At 51.4% G+C, this 13,594-nt stretch overlaps 1 protein-coding gene and 1 pseudogene across 3 annotated transcripts in view; one reads left to right on the forward strand and one right to left on the reverse strand.

The window, feature by feature from the left end:
* PTPRE (protein tyrosine phosphatase receptor type E) overlaps positions 1-13,594 on the reverse strand; it is a 167,539-nt gene that overhangs the window by 150,115 nt on the left and 3,830 nt on the right. The window lies entirely within an intron of this gene.
* On the forward strand, positions 6,003-6,906 carry LOC131750028 (S-phase kinase-associated protein 1-like; annotated as a pseudogene).

Raw genomic sequence — 13,594 nt, forward strand, 5'->3', positions numbered from 1 at the left:
ATAAAAACAAGCTCTTTAAAAATTTTAATAGCCTGTACTTCCTTCCAGAAGGCAATCAATTACAGTAGAGAAGGAGAAAATGAAAAAAAACACCACCTCAGTGGTTTTTTTTCACACAGCATGAGACATCGCAAACAGTTATCTATAAAGCTGTAACATTTCCTCTCTATGAGCAAAAGAGGAAACCTAAAAGTTGGACACTCCGCCTTAAGAAAACACAATAAAAAAAAACAAAAGAAAACACAATATATAGAGTCTTGACCTTAAAAAAAAAGGTTAAGAAGTGATTATTTGTTCCCTAAAAGGATTAGCTGCTTTACAAAAGGATTATCTACAGACTTCTAGAAGGTATTAAGCTTAGCAAGTGTATATAAACCACGATTCAAATTAACATAACTTTTCAGGAATATATTAATATGTAATACTGGGTTTACTTGGAGACAAAAATAGCCCTTGAGTTCAGTACAAACCAGGCAGCATGAATGCCTGTGTTTGGGGGCTGCCCTTGGCAGCCTCTACTCTCGCCCCACTTTCTGGCATCCCCCTTACGTGCACCGCGGGTGGTTCAAAGCGCTCCACCTCCCAGTGCAGGATCCTACCTGTGGTCCCACCTCCACACACCGGCAGCCACACTCTGGCAGGGAGGTGACGCAGGCTCCAACAATCGATCCTACCCAGGACTGACTCTTGGCGGGCGAGTTGTGTATCCAGGGATGTTCTGGAGCTGCTGGCAGAGGCCACAGCTGCGAGGGCCCAGCGGCAGCGACGTCCAGCGGACCCATCAGCCACGGACCACAGGTCACATCCTCATCAAAACCTCCTGTGGCCCGGCCTTGACTGTGGTTCAGGCCGTGAGCCTCTTGGGTTCCTTCCCCTTTTCTGAAACTGGTTCTCCAGTCTTCCATTTGATTCTAAGGACTATTCAGCAACCTTCTGTCCGTTTCTTTTCTCAATTCTGTGGTGTACAGCTAAAAGCCACAACGAATACACCCAGCATAATAAACGAACCTACAGCACCTACTCTGTGGAAAGGGGCTGGTGGTCCTTCTCTGCGTAAGTCGGGCTAACGTGTGTGACCAGTAGAATTACTGCAGAAGAGACCTTGCGACTTCTGAGGCTGAGATGCTGCAGCTTCTGCCTTGCTTCCTCTGGGACCCCTGTCTCTGGGGGAAGCGAGCTGCTAGCCATGAGGATGCCCACGTTGTCCTACGGATATGTGTCCACATGGGGAGGCACTGAGGCCTCCTGCCCACAGGCGACATCAGCTTGGCGGCCACGGGAGGGGATCAGCCAAGGCTCAGACGTACTCGCTTCAGACAGGTGAGCTGAGACAAAACTGCCGAAGGCTGCATTTGCTGAGTCCACAGAACAACCTCTTCGGTGCCCGGGAATGTGCATTTCAAAGTATCCCAGGGACTCCTCCAAACGCCTCCGCTTAAAATAGAAATGGTACTGACGGCCGAGGTTTTCTCACTTTGCTCGTTCATTAAAGCAGCTACTTTCTAGCGAGCTCAGCTGCAGTCGTACTAGATAACTTCTAGATTTAAAAATTATATATTATCAATAGTTTTTAGGAAAGATGAAAGCACTAAGATACGGGTGTCCGTGCCAACGTTTCCATGTTCTGTAACCAAATGAGACCCTACTGAATACTTCGCCCACGCCGTCCTGGTTAATCTTGCAGTTTTTATTGCTTGGGTCATTAAATACCCCCTGAACACAGGAAGGGAAGTAGGGCAGAGAGGAACATACCGACCGTAGGCCAATGGTGAAATCCTGCTGACAAACATACATCTGTCCAATCACGCATCTTGAAAACATTCCCTTGTCCTTCCTGATGAAGAAGCAGGGCTGTGACCCTATAACTCAACCCCATTTCCAGCTCAAACTCTTTCTCGATAAAAACACTTCAGAGTTTGTTCTCACGTGCTCCTCTGATTTGCTCAGACACTCAGAGACATGGTCCACCTCACACCGTGGTGAATTGTATTTTTTATGCATTTTGACACAGCATTTAAACCTCCACCCAAATACTCCTTGTACTCGTCATGGATATTTTCCAGCTTAAGGCTCCTGCAGGGAAATAGTTCCCTGCCAGCCAGGCCAGACAGTGCAGCGATCGCACAGATTTCATCAGGATCCGCGCTGCTCGTTTAAGGGGTTGAGCTCCCACCGACCAGAAATCAGGCAGCGGGAGACGAGTGCCAGGGAGTGGGCACCCCACCTGAAGGTCAGCGCCAATCCCGGGGTCATCCAGATCCTGCCAGAGGAAACAAGAAGTAACGTATGTGTGGTTTGGACGTTGCATTAAAGAAAGACTGTGACTCCAATGCTAGGGTATCTTGATAGAATTTTTCCCAAAGTAGAAACTCTCCATGGAGCCCTTAAAACGAATCCAAAATGATTTTCGAATCAGGAGCAGCTGGGCAAAATCATTCTGTTATTCGGTTCTGCCAGGCTCGTAGCACTTAGCCCTGGCTATCTGTGGTTCCTCAGGCCTGAGTCAGGGTCTCTCCTGCAGCCCCTGGGGTGGCCCCTGTTCCCGGAAGGGGCCTCCTCATGCGATGAGGCAATCAGATCTTTTCATTTTTTGGAGACTGGGCAATAGGAGGGAGGAAACAAATTTGGGCATTTCTTGAACTAGCTTTGCTATTACTCGTTTCAAAAGAACGGCACGCCGGCCATTCTGAAGATGAAGTGCCAGCTCCCGGGGCCACTGGTCTGGGCAGGCGTGCAGCAGGCGGGAAAGCTGCCAGAGGCACGAGGCCACAGCCGCTGACATATGCCACTGCCACCAGCGGGGCCGGTGTCTGGGGTCAGGGCCCCCGCTCCACAGCGCAAGCGTCCCCACCGCGGGCGGGCGGGCTCGCTCAGCGGGGTCTGGGGTTCTGGAAGAAGAGGCCCCAGGGGTGGAGCTGAGACTGGGGACACACAAGAGAGCAGAGTGGGGAGGCGGGCGGCAGGAGGGGAGCCTGGGGTGGGGGGGGGACAAGCCCGGCCACGGCCAGTGGGTGGCCCTGCCGCCCACCCTGGCCTTCGAGTCCGACCTCCTCTGAGTGGTAAGGTTAGGAAGAGAGTCGCAGGAATCGGGATTCACGACAAGATAGATGGGCTCTTTAAAGAGCGGCTGGCAAAATTTCAGTCCCGGGCGGCAGCCACTCAGCCATCAACACCCACGTGGAAATGGGGCCCCTGATGAACACACGCTGCTCCGGATCCACCGGGAAGGGAAGCGGGCACGGTTCCCGGCACGGGAGAGCCTCTCAGTCCCACGTGGATGACACCAGGACCTCGGGGCGGCCCCCTCGCCACACACGGTGCCCAGAGCAAGGCCGAGCTGGGCGCCACCGGCCTCTTAGGGGAATCCTGGGGGCAGAGAGACAGACGGACATGGAAGCCCAGGCGCCAGGTGGAGGATGCAGGGGCAGGACCCGTGGATTCTGTTCGGCACTGGAGCCCCAGCACAGAGCAGGGCTCCCGTCCGTATGTGCTGAACGGGTGAGAGAATGGACGTACGCACATGGCTACAGGTCGCCTCCGCCATCGCCAGCACGCTGCCGGGAGTCCCACCCTCCACTGTTTATTCCGTTTAGGCCTCGGCTTTCCCAAGCGGTCGTCTTAGAAGAAGCAACGCTCGAAACTGGCCCCCACTGAGCCCCGAACGCCTCGTCACGGGTTAGTCTACCCCAGAGCTCTCATTTAGGATGGAAGCGGCCGGACTGAAAGGGGAGCGGAGCACAAGCAGAGGGCGTGTTCGCCGAGGACGCGAGTCCCCCTCGACGCAGGCACTCGGCACCGGCCCCTCCCGACGACGGCTGCATTTCAGTCCTGAGAGCCATGGGTACCAGGTACCATCTCAATCCCGCTGTCGGCCCCGCGAGGAATCGGTGCCTCTTCTCCACCTGCCCAGGCAGCCACGGGGCCGCCTATACCTCCGGGGCCGCCCTCTGCCCTCTGTCACTGTGGAGAGTCCCGACCTCGTCCCTGGGCCCCTGCAAAAAGCCCCTGACGTCTTCCACCTGGCCACACATCGGGATTCCCTGGGGAGCTCCGTGAAAAATGCAGCTGCCGACCTCACGGCACGCACGATGCTCTGGGACCTGCCCGATGCACGGCCCGCTGGAGGAGACCACTGAGAGCCCCCCGGGCCCCCAGCCCAGCCCTCATCAGCCACCTCCCCTTCCTCAGAACTCCCCTTCACCTCCCCCAGCCCAAGATGGAGCCCCAGTGCCTCCTCTGATTCCAAGACCCTTCCCAGGAGGCCCAGGGGTCCTCCCATCCTGCTCCCTGAGTGGTCCAGCCTCTTCCCCCCCCCCGAAGGCCCCACCCACCCCACCCCAAGGTGATCTGGAGGGAGCTGCTCCACCCCCGACCCCTGGCAGGACACGGGCCCCAAGCCTGGACAGTCCGAAGAGGGTGAGGCCACGGCAAGCTTTGGGGACGGCAAGTGGCCGAGGCCTGGCTCATCAGAGCCAAGGAGACCCGCCTGGGAGCCTACGGCTGCACCTGCTGGAAAGGCGCTCTCCTGGGGGCATGAGAGGCTGCTGGGGAAAGAGCCCGGCCAGGCGAAGGGGAAAGGACGGCGGACCCTGATGGCAGCGCTGAGCCACTGGATCCCGCTCCTCCCGAACCTTCGGTTACCTAAGTCAAGGAGGCCTCTTGTGAACCCAGGTGGAAAGGACCGTGTCTCCACCTCTGACACCCTCAGATCCCTGACAATACACAGCCCACCTCTCCCCGTCTGCGGGGCGACATCACACCTTCCTCTGCACTGGGGCCCCCGGGAAGGCCAGGGGAGGCGTGGAGGAAGGGTCAGCCCACACCCAGACACAGACTCTCCAGCAGACCCTCCCCCAGACGGGCCCGGGGGGCTACAGCCACGTCAGGAATGGGAGCTGCTCTCTGTGCCCCGCCACGGGGACCCCCACCAACTAGCACGGTGATCAGAGGGGAGTGTGGCGACCTCAGGGCAGGTGCACACCCACCAGCTCCCCGGGGATACGTACCCTGGCTGGGGGTGGGGAACAGGGTGGACCCTCAACCAGACTCCGAGTGGAGGCAGTAAGGGGCTCCTCCCAGAAGGCAGGCCCCCCTCAGGCTCCAGGGAGGCCAAGGGACCCTCCTCATGGGTGCCTACCCGATGTCTCGTATCCTTGGCAACAGGGGTCGAGCCCCAGGGTACCAGACACCACTCACTCCACACGTTTCAATGCATACAGTTGCCGTCAATCAAGCGCATCACATCCACACAGCCAAGGAATTCCCACGCAACATCGTTCAGGCCATCGGCTCAGAAGTCGCTCCGGGAAGCATGGCCACGCTCCCCGCCTGCCAGGTCTGAAAATGGACACAGCACGTCGAGTCTGGCTGCTCCAATCTCCAAGCTGCCGGTCACTACAGAAAGCATAATCTCTGTAAAGCACTTACAAATCACTGCTATACCGACACAAAACAAAACCACAAAAAAATCCATTGCGAAGTAAACTAAACGAGGATTGATGTCACTGATTTCTGCCCGGCACTGCCTGCCCATTCAGGATGTGCGTTTCACTATAACAAACAATCAATCATTTGCTAAACAAAAGCACGCCGCGTGCAAGAAACTCACGTGACTGCCTTCGAAAATACCGCCTGGACACAGCTGGCCGGGCCGAGACCACACCCAGCCACACAGGCTGGGGAGACTCGGGCCAAGCAGACACAAGATGGAGGCCCAGCAGTGAGGCCACAGCCCCTCACCTCCGGACTCTGCCTGAGGCCGGAACGTTCAACTCCTGTCCAAACAGACAGATCAGCTAGGCTCTCGTGTGATGGAAGCAGATGAGGGGCCTCCATTTCCCGAAGCCCCAAACCTGAACAGGGGGTCAGACAGAGGAGGGAGGATAAAGGGGTCAGCCCAGCAGCTCGGTTGGCCTTGTTCTCCGCTTGTCTGGTTTTCTTTTTGCAGACGCCGCCCTGCTCTCATCAGTCTCTGGCCCGTCATCTCCTTGAGTCCTAACACCATGCCTTCAGTTAAGTTGCAGAGTTCTGATGGAGAGATACTTGAAGTTGATGTTGAAATTGTGAAACAATCTGTGACTACTGAGACCACGTTGGAAGATTTGGGAACGGATGCTGAAGGAGATTCATCCAGTCCCCTTGCCAAACGTTAATGCAGCAACATTTAAAAAGGTCATTCAGTGGTGCACCCACCACAAGGATGGTCCTCCTCCTCCCGAGGGTGATGAGAACAAAGAAAAGGGAACGGATGACATCCCTGTTTGGGATCAAGAAGTCCTGAAGGTCGACCAAGGAACGCTTTCTGAGCTTATACTGGCAGCAAACTACTCACACAGCAAAGGTTTGTGCGATGTTACCTGCGAGACTGTTGCCACTATGATCAAAGGGAAAACTCCTGAGGAGATCTGAAAGACATTCAATATCAAAAATGATTTTACAGGGCTGCCCTGGTGGCGCAGCGGTGGAGAGTCCGCCTGCCGGTGCAGGGGACGCGGGTTCGTGCCCCGGTCCGGGAGGATCCCACGTGCCGCGGAGCGGCTGGGCCCGTGAGCCGTGGCCGCTGAGCCTGCACGTCTGGAGCCTGTGCTCCGCGACGGGAGAGACCACAACAGTGAGAGGCCCGCGTACCGAGGAAAAAAAAAAAAAAAAAAAAAGATTTTACTGAAGAAGAGGAAGCCCAGGTACGCAAAGAGAACCAGTGGTGTGAGGAGAAGTGAAATTTTGTGTCTGATGCTGTAACACTGTAAGGATTGTTCCAAATACTAGTTGCACTGCTTTGTTTATAATTGTTAATATTAGAAAAACAGTCCACAAATGCAGCAGCAAATCAGTTGTATGAGCAGAATGTTGTCCTCATTGCATGTGTAGTTTCAGTTCAGATTCCAAACTTATGGCTCAGTTTCTTCTAGTGTGACCAAAAGTTCTTTCTTCTTTGCTCTGAATAAAACTGAACTTGGGTTCTCTATAGAAAACGGCATTTTGGGCTTTCCCTCTTTTTGTAAAGCAATTTCTGCCTAGTTTATTGTCCAGTTAACTTCAGTTTAGTGACTTTTAAAAGTTGGCATTGTAAATCAAACAACTTGCAAAAAATTTTCTGAAACAAAATTCACAACGTTATTATCTTTATTCATGAGTTGGAAACTGGAAAAAGGCTACTTGAGGTAAATGTTATCAGAGTGGGGTTATGAGAATGTCTTCCAGCTTCCTGGACTCCACTGGTATTGATGAGCCTGTATGTAGCAGGGCTCCCTTAATTGGATCTGAGGACGTGTTTTTGCATTTTTAATCCTCTCAGCTTTGAATATGTTGGCTAGAGGCTCAGTTACTGCTCAGTTTGTGGTCTGAGAGGACATAGAATTAGACGGTTTGCTGGCTTTTCAATTAAAAAAGACACTTGACCCGTGTGGTGTGTCATCTTTTTATAATCAGTAATCCTGTGTGGGGAAAGCCATAAACACTACTTGTGTGTAAAAGATAATTTAACCTTTAATGTTAAAATGTGTCGCAGAACGCAGAAAGCACCAGTCACGAATGCAAAGATACTTGCAATAAAAAGTAAGTTACATTAAAAACAAAGGGTGCTCAGTCCGGGTCAGGACGTGGGACCAGGAACGGGCATTGGGACCCCGGAAAGTCTCAGGCTGTTCACCTAGGGCGGGCATTGTCCTCAGACTCTAAACGCAGGGCTCACACGGTTCCCCAAACTTCTCAAAGAGAAAATGTCTAAAGCAAAAAGGTAGACTTGGCTTTGGTATTTATTCATTTATTTTCTTTTCCATTACACTTTATCCCAGGATATTGAATACGGTTCCCTGTGCTACACAGTAGGACCTTGCTGTTTATCCATTCTCTATGTAATAGTTTGTGTCTGCGAATCCCAAACTCCCACTCCGTCCCTCCCCCACACCCCCTCCCCCTTGGCAACCACAGTCCGTTCCCCATGTCTGTGAGTCTGTTTCCGTTTCGTGGATAAGTTCATTTGTGTCATATTTGAGATGCCACACATAAGTGATAACAGATGACATTTGTCTTTCTCTTTCTGACTTACTTCGCTTAGTATGATAATCTCTAGGGCCATCCATGTAGCTGCAAATGACATGATTTCACCGAATTGGCTTTGGTTTTTGGTAAACTGAAGGACTTATACGGAAAACGTATTTCTAGTTACCCAAAAACAAATGGAAAAGGTTATTGAGAAGATAACTAGAAATGAGTAAAAGCGTTTTCTTTTTTATTTGATGAAAATCAGTGGGAGGGGTGCCTCTTTAGTGCGCAGTGAATTCAGCTTCCTGAGCACAAAACCGTGGTTGCGCTGAGCCAGGTCGTATGTCCGTCCTGGGCACTGTTCCGCACACAAAGGCACCTGGCTCCATTTGTAAAATGAAGGGAGAAGATTATTTTTATTTATTTACTTTTTTGGCCGCACGGCACGCACATCTTAGTTCCCCGACCAGGGATCGAACCCGCGCCCCCTGCAGTGGAAGTGCGGAGTCTTCACCGCTGGACCGCCAGGGAAGTCCCGAGAAAATGAATTTTTAATGCAATGCAATTGGGGATCTCACCATCATTCCTGACCTCCATGACTTTGAAGGGTGTTTTACAGCCCAGGGAGCCCTCGGGAAAACTCCCCTTCCCCGGCATGGAAGACAGAACTTGAGTTTCCCAGTTGGGCCAGTTCGTGGAAATCTACAGGGAAGGTTCTCACTCCGGCTGGCTAAGAAATCAGCAAAGGCACTCAACCTCTGTCAGAAGCTCTTCCTCGGGGGCAGCCGGCCTTCTTCGCTCTTGGAAGTGTGCGTCTTTCCTCCCTTTCTGCCAGAGGGCCAGTTGCCAGGATGCTGGCCGGCCGGGGCGGGCCAGGTTGCATTTAGCATCCCTCAGACTGGGTTTTGCATAAGTGACCATGATTCTTTGAGCCCCTCCCCCAGCCGCTGTGTTCCACTCCTTTAATAAACGTCATTGCTTCCAATCTGGCTTTTCTCCACTTAAAAAGGAAACTTAAAATGTGATGCAGCAAAGCTAGACTGAGGTCTGCAAGGCAAGAGTCCTGGGTGCAGGGAGAGAGTGGGGTGACTTCCAGTCTATACCTGTCAGAGGCCAACGGTGGCCACATGCAGGTTCATGAGCCCTTCCGACCACAGTTCCTCTGAGCCGGCTTCTTTGATGACAACAGCCACCATTAAATGACCTATTTCATGTTATTTTATTAGGAATACTGTCCAATCCCCCACGTACAATGTACGCTGTAACCAAGTTTCTCAGAAAAAGAAAGATAAGCAGTTAGCAGAGTGATGCACAAACACTGTCATTACCAGTTTCAAGATGAAAAACTGTCCTCAAGCCTCGCTGGGCAGAGGACTCTCTGTAGTAGAATCACCTGCCTCTAGTCACCAAATTCCCTGGCTCCCCGCCAAAGGCACCTCCAGCTCAGCCTACGATCTGGTCCTATCATCATCCCTCAATCTTGCATCTGGTCCAGGTGCAAAGCAGTCTTCCTAGCCAAAAACCTCAGGGCCTTGGTCAGGCCAGACTCGTGAAACTGTACAAACAAACAACTGTAGACACATGCATTCTTCTGCAGGATGAGTCTATGGTCTTCCTCAGAATCTCAAAGGAGGACATGAGCTCAAACAGGTTAAGAACTGCTGGGCCATCTCACAGAACCCAGACTCTTAGAAGTGTCTGGAGGATCCCAAGCTTTTCCATCTGTCTTGTCCCAGTCCCATCATCCCTGGGCTTTAGCTGCACTCAGATACCCGCTGTTCCTCAGATAGGTCACACTACTTTTCACCGCTGGGCAAGCACACGGAGACCCCTCTGTCTGGAATGTTCTAGCCCTGTTGGCTGCCAAGAAAACATCCTCGAAAACGAAGCCTGCTCTATTTGGTGAAGCCCTTCCAGGCCCCCGCTTCAAAAGCCCGTCTTGACAGCTCTGTTCCACCTCTGCATCCACCTTTACATTTTATGTGCCCTGGGAATGATGGATTCTGCCCTCCTATGGGTGGGGGGCTCCCATAGGACAGGCACTGTGACTTTTTTGTAACACCAGTGTTAAGCCCAGTGCAAGTATATCGTAGATACTCAATAAATGTTTAAATCCCCATCTGTCCCTTCTCTACGACCTTACAGACTCTTTTAAATACTACCCACATTTGATGAAAACCAAGAACTATCCTTTGAAAGAATATCACTGGCTGGCTAAGAATAGGCCTAGCTTGGCCCAATTCTGTGGAAAATTATTAAATTTCTGGCTCTTGCATTTTTATATTGTGTTGGGCCAAAATCAGGTCTTTGCTCAAAGGAATTTAAATGAGCAGACTGATACCATCTCCAATGGAAGACTGAACTTTAGCTGATGTTCGCAACACTGGCGAAAAGTAATTTATTGAATTACTGATGCACTTAATGAAGTGCTGCCAGAAGCTCAGGAGGAGACAGTGCTGAGCCGACTGTATTGGAACTTGAAGGACAGGGTGACTGTTTCAAAGCATTTTGATGTCCAGGACTTAAATGTTCGGCTGTTTATATAACTAAGGCCACTTTCAGAGCCAGAAAAACCACCTACTGAAGAAAAGCGTTCATTACAAGGAATACTTTTACTAGTAACCAGGCAGGTTTTGAGATGACTTGAAATAATGTGGTTGCAAAGGAGAGTTTCTTTTGATTAGCCAATGTCATAGTGCAACTAAGATGGGTTTTTTTCTTTTACATGTTTAAGCAGCTGAAGTATTTTAATCTCTCTGAAAGAGCATTTATGTGTTTTCTAGTCATTAAAGCAAGTGCCCTAAGGCAACATTTTGTGAGTCCAGACTGAGTCACTGTAAATCCTTGAATGTCATAAAAGGATACAAATATCCTGACTTTTTGTTAATTCATACTGATCCCCTACCCCTGTTCCCCTGGAATTGTTGAGAAAGCTTCTGCTTCTGAGATGCAGTGTGTTTGGGTCTAAATGTTAGCTCCGTGCCCTAATGGAAGTGACAGGTCACCCCCTTGCTCTCTGAAATCGTCTCAGGCTATGCCTTGGTCCTTAACTCTTGCCTACAGGTACTAGGACCCAGGGCTCCCCTTCTGGAATGAAAAATTTGGAGGCCTCCTCAGATGACAATCATTAGAAGATAAAAAGGTTAGTATCTTGATAGTCTCCGTGTTGTGTAACAAGTGGATTAGTATAAAACGGCTAAGAGCAGGCCAGCCCTGGGAAACATTGTGACGTAAGAAAAACTGACCACCGGTGCCCTCAAAAAGCCCCTCCTGAGCCATATTTCAAACGACCAGAGAAAAGCTTTATCCTGTGACAAGAATCCAGCCAGACTGGTGACTGAGGGAGTAGAGGCCCCAGGGCTGTGACATCAAATCATGTAAGTGGGTGTCCCCCTTTGAGGCCAGCCTTTTGAACCAGAGAGGAAGAAAGGGAGGCCGGAGCTCCCACGGTTTAATGGGGTACCTGCTGGGACAAGAGCTGGCACTGGCCGGGCTCTGCCCCAGCGGGCTCCCACCCCCAGCACGCGTGCATATTGACAAAGGAGTCAAGGCCAAGTCTGCCGAACTCAGCCGGGCAGACCCATGGAAGCCCCGTCCCTGGGACACAGCCTGCAAACGCCAAGTCCTTTTGGGGTCAGAAACAAAATAACAAAGCTGAGTACAAAGGTCACTCAGAATAACACACTGTAACCAAGTAGCTAGGCGACAGGACATACAAAAATTTTAGCTGAGAAGAAAAATGGAAGTAATTTGCTCCCTAGTACAAAAATCGTTGAGCAACGTTCAGCTGGAAACGACCAAATAGATTTAAGGACATTAATAACCAAAAATGCCTGTGTTTACAGAATGGAAATGGAGTGACTTGCTTTGAGGACAAAGCAAGGGTAGCTGAGCAGAAATCAGAGCTCAGATCATCTCGAGCCTTTGATGGCAGTCCTGTCGCCCCTGGACTCCTGGACGTGCTAGCAGTACCAGTGACCGTCTGGTAAGCAGGAGGCCGTGCTCCCTATACGTGACCTCAATCCATCCACATAACAACCCCGTTTGGGAAGTGTCATTGTCGCCATCAGAAAGAGGAGGGATCACACTGGGAGACAGTAAGTCACCTGCCCAGAGTCTCAGTGTCAAGAGCCCCAGCCTGACCCCGTCACTCTGCCCCAAAGTCTGTGCCCTGAGCCCTGGGCTGGGCACCTGCCAGTGAAAAGCAAAGCCTGGGGCTCAGATCCGCTGCTGGCTTTCAGACAGACTAAAATCACTGCTGGGGGAGCCCTATGCATACAGCCTCCTCCACTGCCCGGGACAGCTCACGCTCGGGTCTGTCCCTTCCTCCCCTCCCTCCACTCCTCCACTTCCCACTTCTCTTGGAAGCCTGGATGCCCTGTGAGCTCCAGGCACCTGGAGAGGATGATGCAGCCAGTGCACCTGTCGGGGAACATGGCTGAATGCTGAACACTCATTCCGGCATGAGCCTTTCTGCCAGATCATATTTAGCATTGCTGGAACCCAGGCTTGGGGGCCAGACAAGTTTTCCTATCAATTCTTCACTCCCCACCCAATAAACAGAACAGCAAAACACTTGCCCAAAATGCTTCAGGTTTTTAGCACATAACCAAGGATCATTTTTTTCCTTCAAACTCTCCCTCTGTCCCCTGCTGGAGTTTATATTTGTTTCAGGGAGAAAGAAAACGTCACCCTTTTGGATCTCTCATCCAATATACTCTTGATTATATTTGAAACCTATGTGAAAACACACATTAAAAAAATATATTTACTTGCTTCTTATTTCGCTGGGGATCAATATAAAAGGGTATGTTTGTTTTTCTGAAAGATATTGCTAAAATTTTTTATTTCGCAAGCTTTGACAACTCCTTTGAAGTATTTGCACAGTTGAAAGAAAGACATCAGGCTCACATTTCTGGCTCTGGGCCGGGAGCCGTGTGAGTTCAAAGAGGATGCGAACCACATCAAAACTCCCCAGGGAGAACACCTGGGGCGGCCCTTGATGGACAAGGTTTGGGGAACAGCAGCCAGACTGAGAGAAGATGAGGAAGCCAGTCTGGTAACCCCCAAACTACGGGTCTCGCAGCCTGAATCCGGCAGACCCTCCCCCAGCCCCACGACAGTTCACCTGCATATCTGTTGGAGGATTTAGTAAAACTCAAGGAAACCCATTTTCCTCTGGTGCAGCTGATCTAAAACTCCAGCCACCTAGAATGTTACCCAGCACTCTGCTTTTGGAGAAAAACCCAAGTGACAGAACAGTGAGAAGTTAACTCTCCAAAAAAAGCCTTTTGGTATGTCTGGGGTCAGCAGGTAAAACTAACACCATGCTGAATACACCCATGAGCCTAATCTTACTCTGGGTAGATCTGGTACCCAGTGCAGAGAGGATGTGGCCCCTTTGACGAACCGGGAACGGGAGGCCACCCGGCAGTGGATGCGGCCGGGCGTGCGGTCGGCAGCGCAGCCTGGACCAGCGTGCATGGGTGAAATCGGTCAGCACGCTGGGGTTAGGAGGGGCTCAGAGATGGCCCAGTGCCACACGTCTCTCTTTGGAGGTAAGAAAAGTGAAGTTCTGAGGGTTTGGGGGGGCAGTCCACAGTTTCACAGC

This window comes from Kogia breviceps, chromosome 2, assembly GCF_026419965.1.
Source record: "Kogia breviceps isolate mKogBre1 chromosome 2, mKogBre1 haplotype 1, whole genome shotgun sequence".
Taxonomy (NCBI): Eukaryota; Metazoa; Chordata; class Mammalia; order Artiodactyla; family Physeteridae; genus Kogia; species Kogia breviceps.